Source organism: Scyliorhinus canicula, chromosome 4 (assembly GCF_902713615.1).
Source record: "Scyliorhinus canicula chromosome 4, sScyCan1.1, whole genome shotgun sequence".
Taxonomy (NCBI): Eukaryota; Metazoa; Chordata; class Chondrichthyes; order Carcharhiniformes; family Scyliorhinidae; genus Scyliorhinus; species Scyliorhinus canicula.
Genome location: NC_052149.1, coordinates 172,458,967 through 172,472,856, shown reverse-complemented (window position 1 = coordinate 172,472,856; position 13,890 = coordinate 172,458,967). Strand labels below are relative to the sequence as shown.

At 46.7% G+C, this 13,890-nt stretch overlaps 1 protein-coding gene across 2 annotated transcripts in view; it reads left to right on the top strand.

Annotated features, from left to right (window-relative positions):
* The window catches only part of neurl1b (neuralized E3 ubiquitin protein ligase 1B), a 597,680-nt gene that overhangs the window by 249,409 nt on the left and 334,381 nt on the right, over positions 1–13,890 (top strand). The gene's annotated exons all lie outside the window — the stretch shown is intronic.

Below are 13,890 nucleotides of genomic sequence, written 5' to 3'. Positions count from 1 at the left end.
GGGTCCACATAATTATTGGAGTTGCAGTAAAAACAGTAGCTCTGGATTTTAAAACTTCAAATCTTTTCCATCAATGCTCTTTGGTCTAAATAAATTAATATTTCTAAATTATTAAATTTTTTATGAAATATTTTATGGAGTTGCATAAAAGATAAAAGACGGTATACTGATTGGAGCACAGTCAAGGCTCAAAATCATCAGGATGCAAAAACGCATTTTACATACAAAGCTCATTAAAATACTATTCTACTCTAATTAGATTTTTCCATTTTATGCTGATTCTCCTTCCATTTTCCAGTCTTCTGATCTTTTCGCTACAAGTGTTGTGTCATAAATTATTTTACTTTACAGGTTTACAGTAGAGTTAAATTAATCTTTATATGTTCCTATAAATAAATAGAAGAGATGGCTTACATTATCTGTTCTACAATACAGACCATCTGTAACTGATACTAGTCACCAAAAGAAACCTAGCTTGACTCAGTGCAAAATGATTGTTTTTTTCCTTTAGTAGATTACATTTACGGACAGAAATTTGCAGTAAGTGCAATGATGTTTAAAATGCTGTAATTGCATAAAATTAACCTCTGGAATCATCTGCAAATCTGCTCTTGTAAGAGGATAGACTAGGTAATCATTGAAAGATTAATGACTACTTCATGTATATTTAACCATTGAATTATTAATGTTTTTTGGGCTAAAACAAGGAGGTTCACAAGTGCAAATCAGGGCAAACAATCCATCTCTTTACGCGCTCTTGTAACTCTGGTCAAAATGAAAGACGGGTCAGGAAGTAGGCCAGGGTTCATACATCTTGTCATGGTCTTAGATTGGGGAATCGGCAAGCCTTTGAAGGAATGGAGCCCCTGAAACTATCGTACAGAGAATGATACATGCCCCTGGTGGCAAAGACACCTGTTGTTAACACATTAACAAAAGGATCTTCTGTTAACTCCGATGGATTGCCCAGGTTAGCTCACCTTCATAGTTATGCCACTCTCCCAGAGTTTTGATCCCAGGATCTTTAAGATGGGTTTCACTGCAGTAATATTGTGTTGTAGATGGAGTGAAAATATGTATATTAGACAATCATATTAATATGGAATGGACTTGTCCTGATTTCCCTACAGTTAACAGACTGGATTTTAGCTGAATTTTAGTTAACCTGTAACTTTGATTAAATGTATTTGAATCGTTTTCTTTCAGTGAATGGGCCTATAATTTAAATAGTTGCAGGTACCATAGCACAAATAATTAACTTGTTCATTCATTTCAACTTAAAGGAATATAGTTTAGCTGGAGATGTGGCGACAATCGATGACTATATTTAGCTGAGTAACCACCGTGCACAAACAGAAACATTTTGGAAGCCAATTCCAAAGGAGCCCAGTGACATCATAAACGTGGAACCTGATAGTTATCACCCAGACTACATGGAAGGGAAAGAAATTAATTTGCCTCCTCGAAGTGACTTGGGTACACTATTTCTTTTGTACAGTTCAGTGTACATGCTGAGTGGGTACGGTATGCCTTTTGTGCAGAAATCCAAGTTTTTAATAAGCAATATACTGTGGATGCTGGAATCTGAAACAAAATCAGAGAATGCAGGAAAAACTCAGCAGGTCTGGCAGCATCTGTAGGAAAAGAAAACAGTTAATGTTTCAAATCCATATGCATCTTCATCAGAACTAAAGTCAGGGAGAATGTGTTGGATTTTATACCGTAGCTGGGAGAGATTGCAACAAGATGCAGCAAACTTAAGAACCAGTTGGCAAGGAACAGGAAGGTTCAGATCATGCTTGCGGGCTGAGTGAAGGTGTTCAGTGAAACTTTCTGTCAGTCTGTGTTTAGCCTCCCCATTGTAGAGGGGACCGCATTGGGAGCAGCGAATACAGGGAACTAAATTAAAGGAGGTGCAAGTGGAACACTGCTTTACCTGAAAGAAGTTCCTGTTGCTTCTCATTTTCACTCAGCAGCATGCCCACATATTCATCCTTGATCTGCTTCAGTGCCCCAGTGAAGTCCAATGCAAGCTGGAGAAGCAGCATCTCATCTTCCGATTAGGTATGTTACAGCTTTCAGGACTCAATGTTCAAGTCAACAACTTTTGACTGTGACCTTACTCCCCCATTTTAAACTTTTTTTCATACCTCATATATTTATCGTCTCAATGCAAAATCCCTCCCTCCACCTCCCACAGTGGGCCATCTGCTTATAGTTCTTAAGTATGTTACACCTTGCTACAATGTTTCCCAGCTGCCGTTTAATATCCAGCACAATTTGCGTCTCTTTAGTTCTGATGAAGACTTAAATGGGCGTGATTTTCTGACGACCCCCCCCCATTGTGGCATTCTTGTGCGGTGACAGAGTTGGCGCACTATGGGCCGGTGGTGGAATCTTCCAGTCCCGCCTCTGTCAGTGTGGTTTCCCATTGTTCACACCCTCCGCCGCCGGGGAAGCTGTGGTGGGGGTTTGCCATCAGTCGTCTGGAAGATCCTGCCAGCAGGAATGACTGGAAAATCCTGAATGCTAATTCTGTTTTCTCTCCCGACAGATGCTGCCAGAGCTGCTGACATTTTTTAGCATTCACTGTTTTTGTTCCAAGTTTTTAATGTTCAGCTATTGTGCGCAGACAAATGATTCCTATATCCCTGTGCACACGAAGGGATCATACTGACATTCTTGCATAATTGTCTTTCATCTTGAGTGCCTGCTGAATTATACCCATCTCCAAGAACATTTTTCTGTAGCAGCAGAAATATGAATAACACTTCTAAATCACCAGTTATCTTCAAAAACTTGCCAAGTATTTTTTCCCCAATCTCTCCTTTAATTGTTTTCTCAGTTATTTTAACCATGTTGCTTTCTCATTACTGTGTCCAGACAAGTTGAAACACTTCTTATTTACTCGATTGTAATTCCTTATGATTGTGGGGAAATATCAGTGAACTTTTGAAGGTGGAGTGAAAAAAACACGTAGGCCTAGATTTTGTCAGGCCCAGATTCTGCTCCCAGGTCAGGTGTGCAGAGATGGTTCCTACTCTGTAAACCTGACCTTTAAAATTCAGCACCTGCAGTTAGGGTTTTCATTCTGGCGACAGTGGAGGAGCGGGGGCTGGATTGGAAGTTGCACATGCCACCCCTGGAATTGGTGTGGAGGCTGAGAGGTGCAGAGGCCTGCCTCTGTGCAATGGCATTTTGCTGAAGTTAGTTAACTTAAAAAAGCAGTCCCCACAAATCCACTCTCTCCATGTTATTCTGTGCCACCTGATGACTGCCACTGACACCCTCCAGCCCCTCATACCTCCGATGCAAAACAATATCCCTCTATCCACCCTCTCTGGTCCCTTTTGCATCTCCTATGCACCCCAACATTCCCAATGACAACCTAGTGCCAACTAATGTCCCATCTATCACCCTTTGCCATACACTCCATGCCAACTCACCAGTATTTTTTGACAGGTATTTGACAGCTCGCCAGTTCAGTGATATCCTTCACAGTTATTTGACAGCTTGACAGTTTATTGACAGCTTGGACAGTAACAATGCATTTATGTACATTTTATGCACAATTATGTTCACTTTTTACAATCCCAAAGGGAGTCTTACCTCTCCTAAAAATGAATCCACCAAGTGCAGACCTCTTCTTCCGTAGAATACAGAGAATCCGTACAGTGCAGAAGGAGGCCATTTTGCCCATCGAGTCTGCACCGACCCTCAAAGAACACCTTACCTAGGCCCACTCCCCAGCCCTATCCCCGCAACCTCACCTGTCCAGCACACCTTTGGCTGCTAAGGAGAAATTTTAGCAAGGCCAATCCACCTGACCTGCACATCTCAGGACAGTGGAAGAAACCAGAGCACTCGGAGGAAACCCACACAGATATGTGGAGAACATGCAAACTCTACACGGTCACCCAAGAATTGAACCCGGATCCCTGACACTGTGAGGCAGCAGTGCTCGCCATCGTGCCACCCATTCCTGGTCTGCTCTACATAAGATGAGTTTCACAATCCTGGACTACCAAAAATGCACTTCAATGGATGCAGCTGGTGATTCAAATAGTCTCCATAGCCCATATGCGAAGCCAGTCCTGGCTCTGCAAAAGTAGGAAATGTCATGTTCACTGGCGGGGCTTAGAATGTCTGGTCATTTCCGGGATATCCGCCATGATGGAGAGTGAAAACCCTGGAGATGACCAAAGCCTCTCCATCAGCTGGGAGTGTAATCAGAAGCCATTCACTATCCCTTGCCATGCAGATTTATGAATGGTGGGTATTACAGGGATTCCTATCGGGCCCAGATCTGAAAATAGACAACATCAGTTACGTGAAGTACTTTCTGCAGAGTAAAAGATGGAATGAGAACATTTTGATGTGGTCTAAGGGCTGCCAATCATAGCTAGATGTTTATAAATATTTGAGTTAGTTTCACAACTGGATGATTGAAATCCATCAAGCATGAAGGAAAATTAGATTAAACAATCCAGGCAGCTGGCCGTTTGTGCAAGCTGTCAATCACAGCTGAGGAAAGTCAATTTCACATTGATATGAATGAAAGCATTGCAGATCAAAGATCGGAGGAGGTTAAAACCCAACTGATATGGTTTTAGCTTTCCAGGAATTTGCAGGTGTTGCTTCCTCTGCCTGAGCCAGCAGGTGTGTTGCACAGGGAAGTTTTAAAGCAGTGATTTTTCTTTTCACTGTCTCTCTCTAGACTGCTCTCTGGCTTCCAGGTAGGGGTCTCTGTAATGGGGGATTCCAGGCAGTGGTCTTTCTTTCTGGTTTCTGTTGGGGGTCTCTCTTATGGGGGTTCACTGGTGGGAGGATGGTGGGGGTGGGGGGGGGGGGGCAGGCTTTGCATGGGGGGGGGTGGCCCCTGATGGACTTTGGGGGAAACTCCCACCGCGCGGTTCACCATGCCAGGATCACGCCGGGAAATACCCGCACCAATTCTCACCTACCTGAATCCCAGCCCAGAGGACCAGAGACTCACACGGGCTTATAGAATCTGCTGCCCAGCCCGTTAATAGGATGCAAATGGTTCAATTTAAATAATTTGCATCCTCCCGCTGGTGTGGGGCATGAACCTCAAGCCACCACCGGTGGCAGGTGCCATTCCCGTTTCCTGATCAGTCCAGGATTCTCCGCCGCATCAGGAACTCCAGTACCATGACAGTGGAGAATCCAGCCCCTTGTGTCACTGGTACCATTACGGTTGCTTTTATTTCTTTGCTGTAGTGAAAGGTCCAAAGCTGCACAGAATGATCCAAATACTTCAACTGACCCTTGTGCAAATTCAGCATTACCTTCCTTGCTCTTGCTTCCAGACCCAAAACCAGTTCTCTGACCAGTTGGCGGCGCGCATCCGCCAACAGCGGGATCCTCCTTGCCGGCAGCCGGCCAATGGAGCTTCCCATTATGGCCAGCCCCATGCCATTGGGAAATCTGCGGGCATCTGTGCGCTGCCGGCGAAGCAGAGGATCCCGCCAATGGAGAATCCCGCCCTCTGTTTGTAATTTTAACATCTTTCATTTCCAATGCATGCGTGCACCAAAATCCCAGAATTTAAATTCAATTTTTAAAAAGTAAAGTCATCATAGCCCCAGATGACCATAGGCTGCTTACCACTTTGAAGAAAAGAGCTGACTGATGGTGATTTAACCCGAGGATCAAGGGGCGGCACGTGGCACAGTGGTTAGCACTGCAGCCCCACAGCTCCAGGGCCCCGGGTTCAATTCCAGTCTCGGTTGACAGTCTGTGTGGAGTTTGCACTTTCTTCCTGTGTCTGCGTTGGTTTCTTCCGGGTGCTCCGGTTTCCTCCCACAGTCCAAAGAGATGCAGGTTAGGCGGATTGGCCATGCTAAATTGCCCCTTAGTGCCTAGGAATATGCAGGTTAGGTTATGGGGTTACGGGGATAGGCGGGAGTGAGCAAGGGTCAGTGCAGACTCGATGGGCCGAAGGCCTCCTTCTGCACTGCAGGGATTCTATGACCACCACACCTCAGGCGAGCGGCAAGGTTGAAAGTAAATTATAAAACTTTACAGTGTTCCCCTTCCCTTTTTTGTTGCTTCCAGAATGACTTCACCATTTTCTACATTAAGCTACATCTGTCATTATCCACCCACGTTCCTGCCGGTTGTGTCACAATTCTTGATGCTGCCAATTTGATGTTGCGAGCATTCTTCTGGAACATTTCCTCAGTTCGTAAATCTGGGTCATTTCATTACATTGCAAATAAAAGCAGCCCCATCCTGGACTTCTATGCAACACCATTCCTTACTTCTCTTTACTCTGAGAAACCATTGCCACTACCCATTGAGGTGAAATTCTCCGTCCAACACCGCCAAAATCACGAATCGCTATCGGGCGGAGAATCGGGCGCAAGCCGAAAATCGAGATCAGCGCCGGGCGCTCAAAACAGAGCACCATGCCCTGGTGCCTCGATGGTGGAATGAATGAGTTGCATGCTCTGCGTTAACTTGGGCATGCAAACTTTACACTAACGCTCGTTAACATAACATTAACGGGACCAAGCCCACCAGGTTGCTGGGGTTGCGAGATTGCTGCCATTGCAGGCATGCCCCAGGTCCCGGGGATGATAAGTTGGATATCTGTCTCCACCCCCACGTGCACAGGCACATGAGGGGGTGCCATTCCTCAACTGGAAGGGCTTCCACTCGATGCACATGCAGTTAATGTGTGACCATCGGCTGCAGTTGTGGCTAATGACTCCTATTCAGAGGCCCGAGACTGATGCGGAGAACCACTACAACGACTCCATGCAGCAACCATCGGGCGGTACATCAGAATACTGAAGGAGAGGTTCAAGTGCCTCGATTGCTGTGGTGGGGCCCTCCAATTTAGCCCTGGGAGGGTCTCCTGCATTATGGTGGCCTGCTGCATCCTCCACAACATTGTGCAGCAGAGGGGCGACGTGCTGGAGGAGGTGAAGGAAGAATGCCATGCCTTGCCAATGAGGACGATGCAGAGTATGGCCAGAATGGACAGGACATGGAGCCTTGGCGGGCACAGGCGGCTGCATGACGTGTGAACTTGGGTCGTCGTGCACGGGGTAACCTAATTGCCTTCAAGTTAGCCGACTAGGTGGTCTGGCCACCAGAAACCAGCCAGTCTGCCCTCCCTCCATCCTCCCTGGCCGCCCACCTCCTAGCTAGTACCCCTTCCTGCACTCCTCCCCGACTATCACGTCCACCCCACTCTGAGTTTCCCACCAGCCTCACCACAGGGTGTTGGCCCTGGCTTGGCAGTATCAGCGGGTCTGGTGCATGGGACAGAGGATGATGACTACCCATTCTGGTGCTGCCCATCTTTTGATAGAGTCTGTCTCCTGCCCCGGTGACACGTTCCACTGTCTCCCCGGGTGAACCCTGCATGTGTGTTAACCAGTCCATCACAGGGGCCCACAGACCTTTTTTGGAGGCAGGGGGGTTGGGATGGAGACCGGTGCGGATGGGGAGGGACGGGGTGGAGGGGAGGGGGGGCGATGGTAATCCTGTGGTGGTGGGCACTGATGGGCCACTCACTGGGTAGGCTATACCATGTGGCGCTTGCAGATCTGTCCCTGTCCCCTGTCACTTCGGGAGGCGACCCCGGATGGTGGGGGATACCCCTGACTGATCTGAGGGACCTGGCCCATGCCGTCATCAAATACAACACTGACCACGCACAGCCCCCCTCCCCCCCCCCCCACCCGCCCCCAGTACACCCTCTGCACCTAGCCCAGCCCATCCCCACACCAAATGTACAACAAATGTATCCTTGCCCCTGACACTATACTATGTGCTCCATCTGTGTCAACTTAACTGGTGTCCACCTTTCTAATCTTATGTGTCCTAATATTCCCTCTAGATGATTGTCCAGGTGACAGGGCTGTCCTCTCTTGCACCTCAGCCACCGCACGCACACTGTGCCCAGGCCTTGGACATCCTGACCCATGACCGTGACCCTCACACCCAAGGCTTCCACCATGGATGACACCAATGCAGTGTTGGCCTGGGTGGCACGTATTGTCGGCACTGCCTCCTGGCCCTGCAGGCAGGTGGACACCTCTCAAATGCCATTCCCGACCTCATCGAATCACATGCTTGTACTAGTTCCACGAGGCACGGGTGCTGACTCATTAGCATGTCCCACACCAGCCCATACCAGCCTCCCTGAACAGGCGCCAGAATGTGGCATCTAGGGGCTTTTCACAGTAACTTCATTTGAAGCCTACTTGTAACAATAAGTGATTTTCATTTAATTTAATTTCATGTCCTGAACTGCTCCTGCAGTCGCACTCCCATCAGGATCATGGCACACCCATTCAGCCCTGGCATCAGCACTTATGGCGCGATTCTCCGACGCCGCGCGGCATCGGGAAAGCCATCGTGAACTCGGCCGAGTTGGCCGGCTCCAACCCGCGCATGCGCGGTTGCCGTCTTCCCCTCCGCTGCCTCGCAAGACATGGCGGCTTGATCTTGCGGGGCGACGGAGGGGAAAGAGTGCGTCTCTTAGAGACGCCGGCCCGACGATCGGCGGGCACCGATCACGGGCCAGTCACCTCCTGAGCACGCACGTGGTGCTCGATCCTCCCTCCGCCCCCCACAGGCCCCACACTTACCTGTCGCACGATGTTCACGCCGGCAGCGACCAGGTGTGGTTGGCGCCGGCGTGAACCGGTCAGGTTCGTCAGGCCGCTCGGCCCATCCGGGCTGGAGAATCGCCAGTCACCGTGAAAAACGGCGAGTGGCGATTCCGTGACACGCCATTTTGGGGGGGGTGGGAGAATCACGGGGGGTGCCAGGGCGGCGTGTCGTGATTCGCCCGGCCCTCCCGCGATTCTCCCACCCGGCATGGGGAGCGGAGAATCGCGCCCTTAGTCTTTCAACGGGGGGAATCACGGCATTAATTTCTGTCCGGCAACATCAGCATTCTTTTTGCAGATTGTGTCATATATTTCCAATGAGCTTCTTATTCTCCGTCTGTATTGTAATTTCATTCTATGTCCTGCTGTTAGGCCTACTGAATATTTGGGGGGGGGGGGGGGGAACAGTCACTTGTTATCATTTTCCTGGGTGCATGCCCCTAATTAGCATGGAGATGGGAACACAATCTATTTGAGGTTGGTGAGTGGGCCCTCCAGGCTGGTCAGCAAATCAGAGGACATGGAGCTTGAAAGGAGGAGCAAACTGCAATAGAGTGTAATTGAAGGAGAGGGTACTTCAAGATGGAGGAACCCTCTCTCCAACCTTTTAAAATCCTTAATTGAAAAATGGATTTTGCTTCAAGGTCGCTATTGAGAACCCTTTAGAAGGTGATCTTTGGTTACTTCTGCACCCTAGAAATGGCCCAGTGGCAGAATGGAGCCGGAGTACCCGCACACCAGGTGGTGGAGCTATTTTTCACCTCCAGCCCCAGCCCTTGTCCCAGTCAAAATTCTAAATGTCTCTTCTCAAGTTTTTCACTTGATCTAATTCATTTGTTGATCCTCAGAGCTACAAACAAGCTTTTTAAGTAACCCCTTACTCTCACTGGTATATTTAGTACATCACTTGTTTAAACATTTTCCAGTGTGGTTCGATTTGCCAACCTTTCCATCTATTTAATATGAGCTCGGTCCTTTTATATCTTGCCGTAATTTGTTCTTTTCCAGTAAAGTGCCTTGTCTCAACTTCTTTTTCAAACTTTTCTGTTCTTGTCTTGAGGTCACTGCTTCTAAATATTCCCCTTCTTTGGCTTCAGTGAATTCTCAGTATTTAATTTATTCTTCCTCAATGCATTTATACCAATGGAGATGAAGCAAATATTGAACATCAGCAAGAGGAATCTGAGGTCAAATGTGAATATTCATGTGTCCGTGCTTTGTGATGTACCATCAATTGGACGCGAGGCACGATGAAGGTCCAAACTTAGGCTTTAATGAGCTAGTTGTTAGCCCGGTGGTCGACTACAGAGAAAGGCCGACCGCCGGGAACTCTGGGTACTTATACCCCGCCTCGGAGGCAGGGTCTACTTGCCTCTCGACCAGTTGGTGAGCAGTCACATGACTAGTCCCAGCCAATCAGACGAGAGGCACATGACCAGCCAGAGCCAATGGGAAAACCAATGCTCTGCACCAATGGCAGTGCTCCCATTCATACCACCACACTTTGGATCTGGAATTTCAGGTTTACGTTTGTGGATAACATTTAGCTCAAGTGCAAAGTTCATCCTCCCAATTCTTTTGACTGTGAATTTGGACAACATAAAGATTTAAGGCTTCCAGCAGGAACTACAAGACATGCTGACATTTACCCGTAACTCTGAACAGCAGAGGATGCCAAAGCAACTCGGTGGCCAAAAGAAGCAAACACTTTATGAAAAGATAAAGGCAAAATACTGCGGACACCGGAGATTCGAAATAAAAACAGAAAATGCTGGAAAAACTCAGCTGTCTGTCGGCACCTGTGGAGAGAGAAACAGAATTAGCATTTTGAGTTTGTAAGACTCTTATTCAGAGCTGGAGAGGTAGAAATGCAATTTCTGTTCATTTCTACCTCTCCTCAGCTCTGAAGTGTCATACAGTCTTGAAAGACTAACGTAGTTTCTTTCTCCACCGATGTTGCCAGCCCTGCCCAGCCCTTTACCAGATTTTTCTGTTTTTACTTTCTGAAAAGAAACATTTGAAAATGCTTCCGTAATTTAGTAAATAGAGAAGGAGATAGGCTGGAGGGAGGTCTGATTGAGATATATAAGATTATGAAGGGTACAGACAGGGTGGATAGGAAGCAGCCACTCCTCTAAGTTGAAGGGTCAATAACAAAGAGACATAATTTTAAGGTGAGAGCTAGAAGGTTTTGAGGAGAATTGAGGAACCATTTTTCACCCAGAGGGATATGGGAAGTCTGAAATGCACTGCCTGGGAGTGCGGAACTTCACAACCTTTAAAAAGTACATGGATAGCTAGTCCAGTTCAGTTTCTCTTCAATAGAAATAATCAAAATATTGATAGTGGGGGAATTCAGCAATAGTAATGCCTTTGAATGTCAAGGGTGACGGTTAGATTATCTCTTGTTGGAGATGGCCATTGCCTGTCACTTATGTGGTGTGAATGTTACTTGCCACGTGTCAGCCCAGCTTGGATATTGTCTAGGCTTTGCTGGATTTGGACATGGACTGCTTCAGTATCTGAGAATTTGCGAATGGTGCTGAACATTGCGCAATCTTTTGCCTACATCCCCACTTCTAATCTTATGATGGAAGAAAAGGCATTGATGAAACATCTGAAAATGATTGGGCCAAGGACACTACCCTGAAGAACTCCTGCAGTGATGCCCCGGAACTGAGATGATTGGCCTCAATAACTACAACCATCTTGCTTTGTGCCTGGTATGACTCCAACCAGTGGAGAGTATTCCCCAATTCCCATTGACTCCAATTTTGCTGGGGTCCCTTGATGCCACATCATTCACGTGGTTTCAAGGGCAGTCACTCTCACCTCACCCTCTGGAGTTCAGCTCTATTATCTATGTTTGAACCAAGGCTGTTTCGAGATCAGGAGTTAGTGCTTCGGGCTGAACCCAAACTGAGTGTCAGTGAGCAGCTTATTGCTAAGCAAGTGCCACTTGATAGAACTGTTGATGATCCCTTCCATTACTTTACTGATGATCGAGAGTAGGCTGACGGGGCAGTAATTGGCCAGGTTGGATTTGCCCTGTTTCTGGTGTACAGAACATACCTGGGCAATTTTCCACACTTCCAGGTCGATGCCAGTGTGGTAGCAGCTTGGCTAAGGGTGTGGCAAATTTTGGAGCCCATAGCCTTTACAATATCCAGTGCCTTCAGCCATTTCTTGACAACAAGCGGAGTGAATGGAATTGGCTGAAGACTGGCATCTGTTATGCTGGGAACCTCTAGAAGAAGAGGTCAAGATGTATCACCCACTCAGCTTTTCTGAATGAACCAGATGTGTTTTGGTGAAATGGTTTCATCATCACCTTTACACTTTTATTGCATTCAAATTCCACCATCTGTCGTTGTAGGATTCAAACCCTGGTTTCCAGAGCATTTCACTGGGTCTCTGGATTGCTATTCCAGTGACAATACCACTATTTCACTGCCTCCCCCAAAAGGTCCTAATAGTGCTTTGAGGATTAAAAAGTGGTTTTGGTTGAATCTATGATGCAACCTGGTCATCCTATCGAACCTAAGCCTTCAGTTGGCTTGACAAATGGTAGATAATTCTTGACCTACCTTCTTGCTTTAAAAAATAATTGACTTGAAGATGAAGAAGGGAGAGAGAGAGAATAAATTAAAGCGTGAGTGTTCAAATTGTACATCAGTGAAGAAACTGTTTAGAGTAGTTGTAAATTGTATCAGGAAAAATGTCAAATTAAATTTTAATGAATAAGAATGTTGAAGAGAAAGTAGGAAGCTGGGCAAAAGCATGATTGACTTACGTTTGCTGTTGTTCAATAATTTTGAGCTAATATTGCAACAGGACAAGTAATTTGAATGTTTTGAGCAGCTTAATTGTTACGATTATTTTCAGCATTTTGCAGTACAAGAACTGAAGAAATCAAATCAATCAGTCCGAAAAGATTTCCACACAATTTGCTGACATCCTTAAACGTTAATTATGTTTACACGTTCTAAATCTGAACATTTCAATCTGTAACTAAATAATTGCACATCCTGTTTAACCACTAACTAAAGTAAATTTGGAAAGTGCAAGTGGACTGAAAGTTTGTGCTGCATGGCAGCCATACAATAATGTAGGTTAATGACAGAGGAAGGGGATCCACACTTACTGTGAGGCCAAACAAAATAGAGCTGCCTTACACAAATAAAGACTATTTGTTTTAACATGTTGTGACTATGTTCCGCGCTTCAGGGGATTTTACTTTGTGTTAAATAGTTTTCACTGTTTTCCCTCGTACTGTAAGCTTGGTATTGTGCTCAGTCGGCCTCCATGGCGGAGTAGCTAGTATAGAAATTTCTTCATAGAGAGCATTTTCGGAAACTGTATTGCTTCCAAATTGCCGCAAAAAGTGGTAGAGGCTTAGAAGGTTGACTCTTTTAAGAGAAAGTTGGACAGGAATTTGAAACTGAGAAAGATACAGTGGTATTGGGACAGGCTGGGCAGTGGGATTAGTTTTAGATCAATCTAGTAAAGTGCTGGCAGAGATGTGATGGCTAAACAACCTCCTTTGAATTATAGAGTCATAGAATAGTTACAGTACATTTGGAGGCCATTCAGCCCATGCCAGTTCTCTGCATAAGCAATTTGGCCTCGCCACCTCTGCAATTCTTTTCCTTTAAGGTGACTATCAAATTTTCCTTTCAAAGCTACACTTGAATCCGCTTCCATCACCCTTTCAGGAGGTGAAAAATAGAAAACTTAGAGAAAGTGTTTGCAGATCATAACCACTTGCTGCTTAAACGTTTTCTTCATGTTGGCCTTGATCCTTTTCTCAATCACCTTAAATCTCTGTCCTCTGGTTCTCGATGCTTCAGCCAATGGGGACAGTTTGTCTCCAACTATTCTGTCGAGCCTCAAATGGTTTTCAACCTTTCTTTATTTCAATATTTCTTCTCAACCTTCTCTTTAAAGAGTATAACCACAATCTGTCCACATAACTGAAGCACCTCGGGCGGAATTCTCCCACCCCCCGCAGGATCGGGGTATTGCCCGGGGCCTTCGTAAATCCCACACCCGCCGTGGCCGGAATTCTCCGCCACCCGGGAATCGGCGGGGGCGGGAATCGCTCCCCTCTGGTCGGCGGGCCCCCCGCGGCGATTCTCCGGCCCGCAATGGGCTGAATTCCCGCCGCTGTCAGGCCTCTCCCGCCGACGTGGTTTAAACCACCTCTGGTGCCGGCGGGAGCAGGCGGCGCGAGCGGACC